At 34.7% G+C, this 14,979-nt stretch overlaps 1 protein-coding gene across 1 annotated transcript in view; it reads left to right on the plus strand.

Annotated features, from left to right (window-relative positions):
- The first annotated feature begins 202 nt into the window (after window positions 1-202).
- The window catches only part of SCN2A (sodium voltage-gated channel alpha subunit 2), a 134,841-nt gene continuing 120,064 nt past the window's right edge, over window positions 203-14,979 (plus strand). The window contains exon 1 of the mRNA XM_038584698.1: window positions 203-420. The gene's annotated coding sequence lies outside the window, so the exon portion shown is untranslated. The remainder of the gene's footprint in view (window positions 421-14,979) is intronic.

Here is a 14,979-nt window from a genome sequence, read left to right on the forward strand (position 1 = left end):
GAAGTTAGTTGATTTCACATACAGTGGAATTATGTGCTCTACACCATTTAATCAGATTTGCTGCTGAGAGCAGCGTTGCTAAAGGATCTTGAATGAAAATAGTTCCAGTTTTGGCCAGGAGATGGAGCTGTCATGTAAGATGCAGCCTTACATTTATTTATTTATTTATTTTTCAATTTAGCATGCTGCTTTCTAACAGACAGTGGGTACCATCGAGTGAGCGTCAGAACAGAAAGCTAAAGCAGAAGCAGAGAGGATGCTGCAGTCGCCCTTTCTTGTTTTTTCTTCTTTAGTGAGGATGGAACACATGTGAAATTTTATCGTTCTGCTTTTAGTCAATATTCTGAAGAACTGCAGAGATTATTATATTCACCACATACATGGATTCTGTGCTATGATTTACAATTCCCTTTATTTCAGGTAAGGCAATATGCTTCTATCTTTCATCTATCCCTGAATTCTTATCTGTGTTAGTGATAATTAAAATAAGGTGTGTGCTTTTTAAGCTTGGATTTAGATCTAAAAGATTGAATAGCTCCAATTCTAGCTGCCCTAGATCTTTAAATCTCCCTGCACTGAAATGAGATTCAACTCTGACTTGCTGTATTTTAATATTTATTTGGCTTTCTGGCCTTTAGTGCCCATCTGTGACTATATTTGTGTACCTTTTGAAGGTAAAGCTTTCAAAGTGAAGGATAGGTCTTCTCTCACAAGGGAAATACTGCTCCTTAATGCAGTGAACAAATTGTAGAAATGTAATGAAGCAGATTAACATGGCAGTGGCTTTGCCAAAGCCCAGGGCTGAGCCTTGTGATAGATGCCTCAGAGATATACCAACGTTCTGAGCCCAAAGGCCTTCTGAACAGTTCCTGCCTGCAGTGATGGTATGGATTATTTATGTTTTTTTTTTCCATTTTAGAAAAAACATGAAAATCATTTCTCCCATGAAAGATTTATGTAATGTGTTTAATAGACTTGGAATGATAGTACCGACCCTCTCTCTCTTCTAGTATGGATATAAGGAGTAAACTGAAAACAGATTAATTGCTGAGAAAATGGGTTTTTCTTTGATTTTGTGATAATAGGACTGTGGCCATTTAAACTAGTTGATATCATATAAGGTATTCACATTTTGAATCATTTTTGGTCATGTAACATTAGCTGTGCTAAAAGATGGAATGACTCAGGAGCTGGAAATTGCATGCAACAGCCTTGCTTTTCTCTGCTGCTTCTCATGATTTCCCCCTAAATCCTCTCTTTATTGTTATCAACTTAATAGGAAGAAAGAAGTCTAGAAATCCTGCATTTAAAAGTCATAATTGTTACTTATATCAATTTAAACTAAAATTTTAAAGTATTTAAAAATTATTTTTGTAAGATTGCTTTTAAATATCTATTTTCTGACTCTTTGGGAAGAGCAGTGTGTGTGTTTGAGTGTGTGTGTGTGATGGTGTTGGTTGAGATGGCAGGTATGGGGGTGCATCAGTATGTTTCTATCTTACTCATCATTTTTCTATAAAGGTAGTTGTGCTGTGTCAGAGGTTGTGAAGGTTCTGGGGAATTATTTTATAGAATGGTTTGAACTACTAAAGAAAAAACATTCATTCTTTTGACATGTGAGGCCTATAAGGAGTTTTAGGTTCCACATAGTTCTATATATAGAACCACAGATTTTTAGCATATATTTATTTCATTTAAAAAAAAAAAAACTGTGGCTGAGAGATTCAGTTTCCCATAGCCACATGCTAAATTAGAATCAGAGGCAAGGCTGGAACCCTGATTGACAGTTTTCAATGTCTTTCATACCAGTAACACAATTTACCTCTAGTTTGGACATATCTAAATGGCATATACCAGGTGTGCTGATATTGACTATGTGTGTGTGCACGTGTCTCTGATAATTCTATGAAATAGAATTTCTTTCAAGGTACACGTTATGTTACTTAAATGGCATATTGTATGCAGTGCTCAATTTTCTCAAGGCCCTTGACAAAGCATCTAAGAAAACGAAAACAACAACTGTGGAGACTGTTTCTAAGTACCCTCCTTTCCTATTTGATGAGGTACATTATTCTATTCTATACCCACAAATGATATGGATGGTCACATACTAGCCCATATCTCTATTCCTCTTACCTAATAAGGGTAGACTGTACACATAGATTAGTCTATCGGCCCATACAAAAACATCATCCCATGCTCTGGCCTTTCTTTCTTTTTTTTCACTTACTGGGCACAGGGAGTGCCCTACTCCTGCTATATCTTGAGAAAGGAAAGAGATTAAATAAAATGTGTCACTTACACAAACAATATTTATGGAGTACCACGCATCTGTCAAGAACTGTCCATGAGACATAAACAAAGGCACGGAGTTATCCTCATGGAAATGTGTATGTACAAATAGTACTATACCTCAAAATATTGTGAACATCAAAATAAGGATGAGGAAGGGTGAGAAGGTGAATGGAACAGGTATATGAGCACCAGCACCAGATGCACTGTGTTACCTCCTGAGATTCAAAATAAGCCAATAGTCACAATTTTTCTGTCCTTGAGGAACTCAGAACCCAGAGAAAACAATTTTAAGAGGATAGGATAGTTAAATGAGATATTTATTGGTGAGTTAGTTATAATAATAAATAGAGTTTCTCATTCCAGGCACAAAATGGTGAGGTAAACAAATACAAGACAATGGAGACTATAGGACATTATACAGGGAAATTACAGAAAATGGTAAATAATTCAATCTGAGTGAAGCCTGAGAGTGTTGTGGTTTGTTTTTCATTTGTTTGTTTTTTGTTTTTTTCTAGGGCAGCAAAAGTTGAGATGATGAATTTGGCTTTTGATGTTATGTATTTGACATACTAACACATACTCTCACATAAAGATGTTCTGTAAGAGGGTGAAAACAATTTTATTAACAGTGTGACAATTTTATTTCCAGTTATTAGATTAGAAAGAAAAGCTGAATATATGGGTGTGCTTGAAGTTAGATCATACATAAATGAACATCAGTGGGGAATAAAAGTGACGTAAAGGTGAATTCAGTTTAACTTTAAGATTAGGTAGAGTGAAAAGAGCCTAGAAAGAATATTAATTGAGGGAAAGTAATGGAAGAGATTGGGGGAATAACAATCAAAGGATGAGGGAATAACAAAGCAAGTAAACTGACTACTAAAATAGGGATCAGAAACAATAGTAAACCCATAAAGTGGTTGATTAGTAAGAGAATGGGGTCGGAGCTGATAGACTTCATCATTATTATTAGATCATGGATGGGTTTTAAGAGGAGAAGTTTAGTAGATTTGCAGAGAAAGGGGCTCAGACCGAGGACTAAATGGGAAATGAGAAAGCCAAAGAGTAATTTTAAATATTAAGACATTTACCAGTGAAGAGAAAGATAGATATATTTTTTTTTATCTTGAAGGGGAAGGTACTGTTGAGTGAAATTTTATTTTGGTCAGGATTAGAAAAACCTCAGCCCTTTCATAAAATAAGGGTATGAATGAAGTCAGTAGACAGAAATCGAAGAAAGAAGAAACAAAAAATAAATTGAAGTCCTACAGGAGACGAGAGAGGGAAGATTCAAGAATGTTTTTTTCTTTGAGATAGGAAGAAGGGGTAGGAGGCGATAAAAAGGAAAGCTGATGTAACTCGCTTTAGGTGCTCTGTATTTGGAAATTAAAACCTGTCTGTAAGATAAAATATCTCTTCTATTTAAATCAGTTGGTTCTTCAGAAAGGTTTTTGTGGTATGTGGACTCTCTGGAAGAAATAATGAATTCTCAGCAGCAAAACACTTTCCAATAGAGTATTTTTTTAGTTTCATTAATCCTTGAATTGGAAACTAATAACACTCTTTCACATTAGGCTTATTGTACATACTTCAGTTACCTATTTCTCACAGAATAACCTTTTTGAAAACAGCTTCTATTTTAAACTTTCATAGGATTAGACCAATGCATATCTATTATACGTATCTAATTTGGTTTTTTTAGGTATAATTAACATGCAATGTAATATTCATTCCAGGTATACAACATATTGATTCAACAATTCTATGCATTACTCAGTGCTCATCAGGATAAGTATAGCCACCATCTGTCACTATACAATGTTATTATAATATCACTGACTATATTCTCCATGCTGTACTTAACTGTGCCTTTTCCAGCTTGTAGAAGTGGCCCACTTTCCTCTTGACCAAATCACTCTGGCCTCTGATTCCAACTTCACTTCTTCTTTTTTCTAATTTGATTATTATGGGCTGGTTTGCTAGTAGCTTAATTAATTATTCAAGCTCGGACCTTTTCTTCTCTGTGTCATTAGTGTTTTTACAAGGATACGTGTGAAGAGAAAGAAAAGAAAGTCAGTTTAATTACAAAGTTTCTTCCTTTAGACAAACTAACCTCCTTTATGAAGCTTCCTACCATAAGTTCTTTCTCCCTTTCTACGGACAGTTCCAGAATCTTTCCTAGAGCTCCTCTAGGTAATCCCTTGCACTTATATGCCATGGAAAGGCAACAAAAGGCACAGGTATGATGAAAAATCCTATCTTTCACACAGATAGGAGCCTTTGAAATAGCTGCTTTCTCAGTTCAGATTAATGTAGTTCACTTTAGAATTGGTGGGACAGAAATATCACCTTCTTGTTTCTAGACCTGACTGTATCCCACTGTATGGGGAGCCTGGCAGGTCAGTGTGAAGAGCAGAAGCAGGTGCTTAGGTGGCAATACGGAGACATAGATGACTTCTCTTCCTTCAGGGCTGACTTTGGGCAAGATTGTAAAGGCAGTCTCCCCCCCAACACCTGCCAGGGTTTTTTGCCTTCCAGCCTTCTTTTGTGGAGATCATCTCTAGATATCCTCATAACTACCTCATTCAGCTTCTAAGCTTAATAAATGATTGTATCTTTATCTGGCTTCAATTCCCAGGCATTAAAATATTAAGAGAATTTAGCTTTGTCTTCATTTTTATCTCGTCATTAAGAGATTGGGGTTTTATTGACAACTCTTGATCCTTATCCATTTTAGAACCTACTATTTATTTTCTCCATCTTTTCTTCACTAGCAGTGTAGACACTTTTTGGGGTATGGATGGAATAGCTGCTGATTTGAAATAGAAACCTTAAGTAAAGTTTAATTCCATTAAAAACTGTTGTACACCCACAAGGATTGTCATGGGCAATGCTAACCAAACAGCAAACCTAGGTTATCACTTCTCAACTCAGACTACTTCCACAGATTCCTTTTTCTTTCTTTCTTTCTTTCTTTCTTTCTTTCTTTCTTTCTTTCTTTCTTTCTTTCTTTCTCTTTCTTTCTTTTAAAATTTTCTTTATTTATTCATGAGAGAGAGAGAAAGAGAGAGAGAGAAAGAGAGAGAGAGAGAGAGAGAGGCAGAGACACAGGCTGAGGGAGAAGCAGGCCCCATGCAGGGAGCCAGACATGGGACTCCATCTCAGGTCTCCAGGATCACACCCTGTGCTGAAGGTGGCACTAAACCACTGAGCCACCCGGGGCCACCCCGACTTCCACAGATTCTATATTTGGATTTGATGTTATTTCCTTTGAAAGTTATTTATTTTATAGTGTTATAATTTTGTAATAGATCACACAAAATATAAAGCAGGTCTTGGAATAATATTTTTCAGATTTCTGCTCTAAGCAAACATCATAGAAGGTATACATCAAGGTCTTCTAAAATTTCTACTGAAAAATTTTTCTAACAAAGATCACCAAATATTTTCAGTATCAACTCTAAACCACTATAAGATGTTGCCGTTACAGAAAAAAAAAAAAAAATCCCCACTACTTTCCCTGATTTTATCACTTTTTGCTTTATAAATTTTCAGTGCATCTTATTCAGTATTCTTTAAATACTGATGATAGTTCTAAACAAGTTTATATCAAGGGGAAACCAATTTGGAAAAAAAATTCAAGAGATTTAATACAGATTTCGCATTTTAAAATAATGTGAGTTTGGATTTTTCCAACAGTACTTCACATGTGTGTTACTTATAGAATACAAGTTTAATATGATTGTTTCTAATTTTGTTTATAATAAAAGTAAGATTTGTGAAAAATATGGTTTGCTTATGTTGGCGAAAGATCTTGCTTTAGGCCTCAAAAAAGAAATGCCATAATGCCAATGAAGGCAAATAAGATCTTTAATTATCAAAATGTAGTTTCATATTATATTGATTTTAAGGAGCACTTAAATTTTATATATATTTTGATGATAATGATGAATACCATTAGTAATATAGTAGTGCCCACTAAAATATTATTTCTATGTAGGAAAAGATGACCAGCATCAAGAACATAAAATGAAATTATGCTGAATCTCAAAAGCTATTCACTTGTTTCCCTATAATATTCATATAGTAAGGTCGTCTCTTCCTTATTACATTTGGGTTTAGAGAAATTGGAGGTAGTTTGAAGCAGAGGTAAAAGTGGACTTTGTAAATCAAAGATATAGATTTTTCCCAGTAATATTCCATAAAACTTCTAAGTCAAGACCTTTATTTGGAAGAAAATATCATTACTAACTACACCAATGATGACAAAACTTTTCTAACATGTGAGGAGCTTTTGTTATTTGTGAAAATTCTGGAGAACTGGTTTAAGAATCAAGGGTATTTAAATATCTCTTATTTATTAGAATGTGCTAAAAGATTTTTTGAGGGTAAGAATATAATTTTAGTTAACTTTCTGTTTGTTCTTGCTAAAATATAATTTTTTTACTGGAGTAAAATGATCTTAGGAAGCAGCCATCCCCAAGAAGTACTTTGAATTGCTTATTATTATTAAAGTTTGTAATGATTAAATCTTGTTATCTAGGATCAGTTGGGATTAGAATTCACTTTCAGCATGAGCATGTCTTGGTGGTATTAGCAAATAAGTATGCAATTATGTGATTGCATAATTATGCCCTGTTACATCTTGTGTTGGTTGATTTGTATGGAGACTGACAATGAAACAAGAAAGTTCCTATTAGGCTTTGTAAAAAGAATAGTGAATTGTTTGGAATATCATAAAAAAAAGAGTTTCTGACAAGATTATGGTAAGAGAAGACTGACACTATCTCCCTTCTCTGAATAACTGATATTAAAAGGTGAAATAGGTAAGGCATGAAGCAAGCCAGCTAGAGGCCGGTTGGATAGTATCTCTGTCAATCCAGCATTATGAGCCGGGATGTTTTCCTCCTTTTGTGTCTCAGCTGGATTTGAGAACTGTTGTGGCCCAGAAATTGTCAGGCAGCTAGGATAATACCAGAGAAGTACCCAGACATACACTTGCTATTTCCTGTGTCACAGTCCCAGAAGACTAGGGAGCCTGGTTATTTAGACAGGGTGACCATAGTGTGTCATCTAAACTAGGATGTTGTTTGTTAATAATTTCTTCAGAACAACATGTGTATATCAAGACTATATCAGACAAATATGATCATCACTTTTCTAACAGTTGAAAGAGAGGAAAGTAAAAAAAGAAAGTACTATTCCATGTTTTATATTTGATCAGTCTACCTAAATTAATGGTCTATGATTTAGGTGCTCAGGTGTCAGAAAGTTAAAATGTAAAATGACCAATCAATTTAGAAAAAAGAGCATGAAGATGAGCTGCTCGGTTATTGGCCTTGCTAAATCTACCAACTGAAATCTCTAATGACTCTTATTGCATCCTTAGTTGTATCACCAGGAATGACATAATTTTATGAATTGTAAATTCATGAAATTCATAATTTATGAATTTTATGAACCTGTCTTCCTAGAATGTCAACTGTTTTAAGAACAACTGTGTTAGAAGTACATGCTGTTATTACCAACCTAGACTCAGCTGAAAGAAGCAGAGTATAGGAAACCCTTTTGCACTTGAAATGGCTTATTCACAGGCATTCAGGAAAAGATCTGTATCGATGGCTTCCAGCACAAGTCCTTTATCTTCAGAATCAGAGCTGCCTCAATCCCCAGGAATTTCAAGGTGAAATGAGAGCTACTAAAATAAAAGTAATAATTTGCATAAAACCTAGGAGAATGTTCAATTCTGGCAACTCGGTGGGTTAAATGAACATAGATCTCATTTGCCAACATCCAGAAACTCTAGATAAAACAAGATTTAAAAATGCCCTTAAAATACATGGGTAAACTCCAAATAAATAAGAAGAAGCCCTCAGTAATCAGAAATAGAGTGATAACTAAAAACCTAAGTAATAAACATGAAAGCTGAGCCATGAATCTGTGGAGTAGAAGAAGGTACATAATAGCTAGAAAAAGTCCAAATTTCCAGAGGGTTTGGTTTTAAAGTCTGTGCAAGTATAAGGCTGAGAAAGTCTAGACTTGTAACATAGGAATTGAAATTGAGAACCCCTGAGTAGAGCATCAAAAAGTTGTACTCTCACTGAAATGAGAATTAGAAAATGTAATCTATTGAGTCAGGACTTCAAAGAAACTTGTCTCTGTCTTTCAGAAAAAAAAAAATCTTTAGAAAGAATTAAAACATATAAATAATTAAAACTTGTATGTGTATATATAATATATATATTATTTAAAAATGTATAAATTAGGAAATGTTACTTGGGATCCAGTAAAGGAAGCCAATGGTATAAGATAAGAATGTATCAACAGTTGAGCCCCATAGACAACAGAGAGCAACTAAAGAGCAGCAGCAGAAGGGCCAGAAATTACTCTTTTTTTTTTTTTTTAAGTAGGCTTCACACTGGGGGTGGAGCTCCAACGTGGAGCTTGAACTCACAACCCAAGAGTCAGATGCTTAATTGACTGAGCCACTCAGATGCCCCGACAGTTTTACTCTTTTGACTGTAGTTCAAATGATTAGTCAATCGTCCAAATTTCCACCACCCACATTATAATATTTGTAATCTGCTTTCTTTTACAGAAGGCAAACCCATTCTAAAATTTTGGAGAAAAGTAAACAGAAAGTTCTTAGTGTTCATGTTATGCATTTTTTGGGAAGACAACTTGATGGTATCTATCAACATTTAAAAGATGCTTATCTTTTGATGCAACATTTCATTTCTAGGAATTAGTCTTATAAATATGCTCACACATGACATTCATTACATTGTTAATAGAAAACATCTGGGAATGACTCAAATATCCAATAATGGGGACAGGTTTAAGCAATTGTGATGCATCTTTATAACAGATATTATATGGGTGTTAAAAATAATTTTAGGCCTGTATATGTTGATATGGAAAAATGATCAAGAAACATTGTGAAGTGAAAAAAAGCAGGTTTCATGCCACTATATATGGTGTTATCTCATTTGTGGGGAAAAAAAGGAAAGGAAAGCTGTTATAGTTACATATATTGATATGTATTTACATATGTTTAGAAACATTTTGGAATATACAGAGTCTTTAACAAGGGTTATTTTGGAACTCTGAATTTGTATAGGGAGATTGGTATGTAGGATATTTAATTTATTTTTACTTTATTTTCCTTTATTCAGTTTACATTTTTAATAGTAATCATGCATATCTTCTGTACACTAAAAATACAAATAAGATGTTATCTATTATTTACCATCAGATAATATTTTTCTTTTTATAGTTTAAATGTTATAATTTATATCAAAGTATTTTTTTAATGTAGATCCATGCAGCTTGTATATAGTTTAATAATTTTAGCTTAAATTGGGCAGCCTGGGCGGCTCAGTAGTTTAGCGCCTGCCTTCAGCCCAGGGCATGATCCTGGAGACCCAGGATCGAGTCCTGTGTCGGGCTCCCTGCATGGAGCCTGCTTCTCCCTTTGCCTGTGTCTTGCCTCTCTCTGTCTGTGTCTATCATGAATAAATAAATAAAATTAAGGAAAATATTTAGCCTAAACGAAATTTTTCTGCAGGGATCTAATTTTGTGTGGGCTTTATTCTTTCTCTCTCTTTTTTTTATCATCAAAATTATTCAAACCTAAAAGCAAAACCAGGATAAAATATTGATTCAGAATATCTGTGCATTTGGATATGCATTTTCTTAGGAATTTACACAAATATATGGTTATTTGAAAATAGGAAGTTGGCTTTAAACTCACAATCTCCAGCCTGACTTCCTCTACCCAAAATCTGGGTAATTTCAGTTTGTATATAGATGGCCTTTCAACATACTGTCTATATGTAAACCTACATTACCAACTTAGCTAAGTTTCTTAAAATCTTTTCCTCCAATGGTTGTAGTCTTTACCCTTCCTCAGGTGTTCACTCCCATGGTTGTATCTTAGACATCTTCTTTGTCAGTAACTGTGACCGGACCATGATCTCTAGTTCATGCATTCTGCACCATGTATCTTTCTAGCTCATTTGATCTTGAACCCCAACTCAAACAATCCTGTAACCCAATCAGAACTCCTGTGCATTGACATTACCATATTTTCATTGTCCCTCACTTACTTTATTATTGTTCCCTTTACTTTATTAAATAGATTAAATTCCATGGCCATCCATAATAATCACTCCTTACATACACATGCACACTTAATTACCCACCCCTTTTAAAAATTATCTGGCAAAATCTCCATCCTAGTCATATCGAGCTCTCCCCTACTCCATGCCTGCCTGCATCCATGCAGCTGACACAAGCACAAACCTCAAGTGGGCCTTTGATACTGCCCAGGAATTAGACCACAGTTCCCTAGACATCTCATTAATCCAGTTTCCTGGACTTGGATTCCACACCCTCTCTTTTCTCTTCAAGTCACCATTACCTCCTACCTCATCTGCACTCTCAGTTGACAACTTTGTTTCTTACATCACTAAGAAAATTGAAACAATCAGAAGAGATTTTTCTCTTCAGATTTTTATCACAATATGTACCTCCATACCAAGTTCTCCACCCACATAATCTGACTTCCCACCTATTACCTTAAGTCGACTATCCCTGCTTCTACCTAAAATAATCCTTGTGTCTGCGCACCAGATCTCTATTTCTTCTTACTTACACAGGGGCATTGCTTTAGCAGTTTTCTCTCTCTCCTACTTTAGCAATTTTAGCTCTTTAGTGTATCATCATGCAAGCATTTTATTATTACTTCTATATTACACTAATTTTTTCCTTTATCAACTACTTCTGATTTCTTTCCTCCTCTTTGCAAAAATACTTACCATAAGTGGTCACTGTATTCTCTCTCCCTTGTTCTCCCTACTCCTCCATTCCATCTCAAATCCACATTAGTCAGGTTTTCATTTCGACCACTTACCAAGACAGTTCTTAGTAGGAATCCAATGATCACCACACTATAAAATTCAGTGGTCCATTCTCAGTCTTTGTCTTATTCGATCATTCTTCAGTATTGGACATAACGCATCACTGAATTCCCTTGATAGACTCCTTTCGCTTGGATTCCAGGACAGCCCACGATCCTGATTCTTCTTTTGTCTCACTGTTCACTTCTTCACAATCATTTTACTTTTTACTCTGTCTTCTCAAACATTGATATTTGGGGGTATCCCTGATTTAGTCCCTATGTCTTTATCACTTTTTTGTGATCCCAGTGAGTCTCCAGGCTTTAAATCTCATACAAATAATGATGACTTCCAAATATGTTTACCTCAAGTTTTCTGCTATGCTAAATATTGTGTGTCCAACTGCTTATTTAGCTTGTTGATTTGGATATTTAGTAGACATCTCAAATTTAACATGCCTTAATCTAATTTTCTGAACTTTTCGTCTCCCTGGCCAGCCTGCTCCACCCCTAGCCTTCCCCCATCTTACTTGTTAGGGAAGTAACAGTCTTCCTGTTCCTCAGGCTAAAAACTGCTAGGGTCATCTTTGAGTATTCTCTTTCTCTTATACCCCATGTCCTACCCCTTAGGAATTCTTATTTATTTCATCTTCAGGATATATCCAGAATCAGATTATATTCTGCCACCCCTATTGTTGCTAGGCTGGTCTCAGCCATCAAGTGTCTCCTGGATTTCTAGCTTAATTTCATAAGTGGACTTCTACTTCTCTCAATCTATTCTCAACAGCAGATCTCTGCGTGAAATACTCAAAGTTAAATTTTATCACAGCAAAGACTATCTTATAATTTCCTTGTTGAATCTGGTCTCTATTTCATTAGTTCCCTGACCTCATCTCCAGTTTCTCTTTCCCGTTTTCACTTTCACTGTTGTTTGAATATTCCAAGAATGCTACATCTTTAAAGATGGTTCGTCCTCCTGGAAGGCTTTTGCCTCAGATATTTGCATGACTAACTCCCTCACCTGCTTCAAGTCTGTGCTCAAATGTCACTTCTAAATGATGCCACTCTGACTATCCTATTTAAAATCTCACCCCCCTTTCCTATTTTTTTCTTCTGATCCTCTATACTGTGCTGTACTTTCTTTTCTTTTTTGTTTCCTATTTACTCTTCATTCTTTCATTTCCTTTCCTTCCCTCCCTCCCATCTTATAACTCTCAGCACCTTCTATATAGCATACTATATAATTTCTATTTCCTCTGTCAGTAATGTTACCTACAAATGGGCAGAAATTAGTATCTGCTGTATCACAAGAGCTTAGAATGTCTTTTGACATATAAAAAGACTAAGATAATCTTTGTTTAATAAATGAATGAATCTTAGAAACTTAAAGATATACCTTTAAGCATGCTAAGAAGTACCATATTTTCTCTTTTCACTATTATTGAGCTGATTCACATTTATAAATGCCCAGAAAAGTCTGCCTGATTTTTCACTCAGTATTTCTGCCAATAACAGTGAAATGTGTATTAATATTATAAAATCTGGTCTTCCAGTAGGGTAAACATATAATTATTACTGGTTAGTGGCCTATTTTTAGTTTATATAAAGTTTAGTATGTTTCTCATGGGGCTTTGTTTGCTTATTTGTCATTTTTCTGGATTGGGAACCCCTCAAAGTCAGGAACTTGATCTTCATATCTCTCTTTTAAGCATCTACCCCAATGCTGGCACATAAGAAGGTTTTTTTTTGTTTTTGTTTTTGTTTTTTTGTTTTTTTAAGTACTAATTTACCTATAGTTCTCTTTTGTAGTGGAGGCTTTACCTGGTTTTGATATTGTCCAATGCTGGCCTCATAGAATGAGTTTGGATGTGGTCCTTCCTTTTCTGTTTTGTTTTGCCTTTTTTTTTTTTGGAATAGTTTGATAAGACTAGATATTAACTCTTCTTTAAACATTTGGTAGAATTCACCTGTGAAGCCATCTGCTCTGGACTTTTTGTTTGTTGGGAGTTTTTTGATTACCCATTAAATTTATTTGCTTATAATTAGTCTGTTCAAGTTTTCTGTTTCTTCCTATTTCAATTTTGGTAGTTTTTATGTTTCTAGTTTAATCATAGAATAAAAATACACAAAATTTAATATCGATCCAGCATATGCCCTGTGTTTTGAGCTTTCTCTAAGTAGATTCCTTTAATTCTTACAACAAACCTGAAGAAAGTATAGGTCTCATTTTCACAAGTGTGATAAGGCTGGTGTTTGATCCAAGATTCCATTCTATTTCAACCATTGCAGTATCTTACTGTCTACTCTGTAGTGATTATATCATAGATACACTTCCTTGTTTAGATATGACTAGAAGGAATGTTTACAATGCAAGTTTCTGGAGGAATGTTTAGTTTTTGTTTATAGTTGGACGCAAATCTTTAGCTTTGTGAATAATATGGAACTATGTGCTGTTTATTTTGCTGTTAAGTTGGGAAAATTGATCTTATATTTTGTGTTTTTAATTCCATAGCTGTTAAATATCATTTACTAAATTTTTAAAAACTGCCAGGATTTTTGTCCAGCTTTATTAAGATATAATTGACCTATAATACTGTATAAGTTTAAGATGTATGATGTATTGATCTGATATACATTGCAGAATGATTGCTATTATAGTATTAACTAACATCTCAATCATGTCACATAATTATCATTATTTTTTTGTAGTATGAACATTGAAAATATATTCTCTTAATGACTCCCAACCATATAATACTTTATTGTTAATTAAAATCACAATGTTATATATTAGATACCCAGATCTTATGCATTTTCTAAATGGAAGTTCATATCTTTTGACCAAAATCTCCACATTTCCTCTACCCCCCAGGCTCTAGTAACTACCAGTCTAGTCTTCATTTTTGAGTTTTCTCTTTTAGATTCTACATGTAAGTTATGTCATATAATGTTTGTCCTTGTTTGACTTATTTTACTTATCATAATCCCTGAACCATCCATGTTGTTGCAAATTGCAGGATTCCCTTCTTTCTCTGAATAATTTCACTGAGTAATATTCCTGTGTGTGTGTGTGTGTGTGTGTATACCACGTCTTCTTTTTCCATTCATCCATTGATGGACACATAGGTTGTTTCCATGTCTTGGATATTGTGAATAATGCTACAATAAGCGAGGGAATATAAACACCTTTACAATATTCTTTTTCATGTCTTCTGGATTAAATGCCTAGAAGTGGAATTGCTAGATTGTATGATAGTTCTATTTTTTTTAATTATTTGAGGAACTTCCATAATGTTTTTTCATAGTATCTGTACTAATGCACATTCCCACCAACAGCACACAAGGGCTACCTTTTTCTGTATTTTATTTTTTAAAAAAATTTATTTATTTTATCTTTATTTTATTTTGTATATTTTTATTGGAGTTCAATTTGCCAACAAATAGCATAACATCCATTGCTCATCCCATCAGTGCCCCCCTCAGTGCCCGTCATCCAGTCACCCCAACCCCCTACCCACCTCCCTTTCCACCACCCCTTGTTCGTTTCCCAGAGTTAGGAGTCTCTCATATTCTGTCTCCCTCTTTGATATTTCCCACTCATTTTTTCTCCTTTCCCCTTTATTCCCTTTCACTATTTTTTGTATTCCCCAAATGAATGAAACCATATAATGTTTGTCCTTCTCCGACTGACTTACTTCATTCAGAATAATACCCTCCAATTCCATCCACGTTGAAGCAAATGGTGGTTATTTGTCGTTTCTGATGGCTGAGTAATATTCCACTCA

This window comes from Canis lupus, chromosome 36 (genome assembly GCF_011100685.1).
Source record: "Canis lupus familiaris isolate Mischka breed German Shepherd chromosome 36, alternate assembly UU_Cfam_GSD_1.0, whole genome shotgun sequence".
NCBI classification, from domain to species: domain Eukaryota; kingdom Metazoa; phylum Chordata; class Mammalia; order Carnivora; family Canidae; genus Canis; species Canis lupus.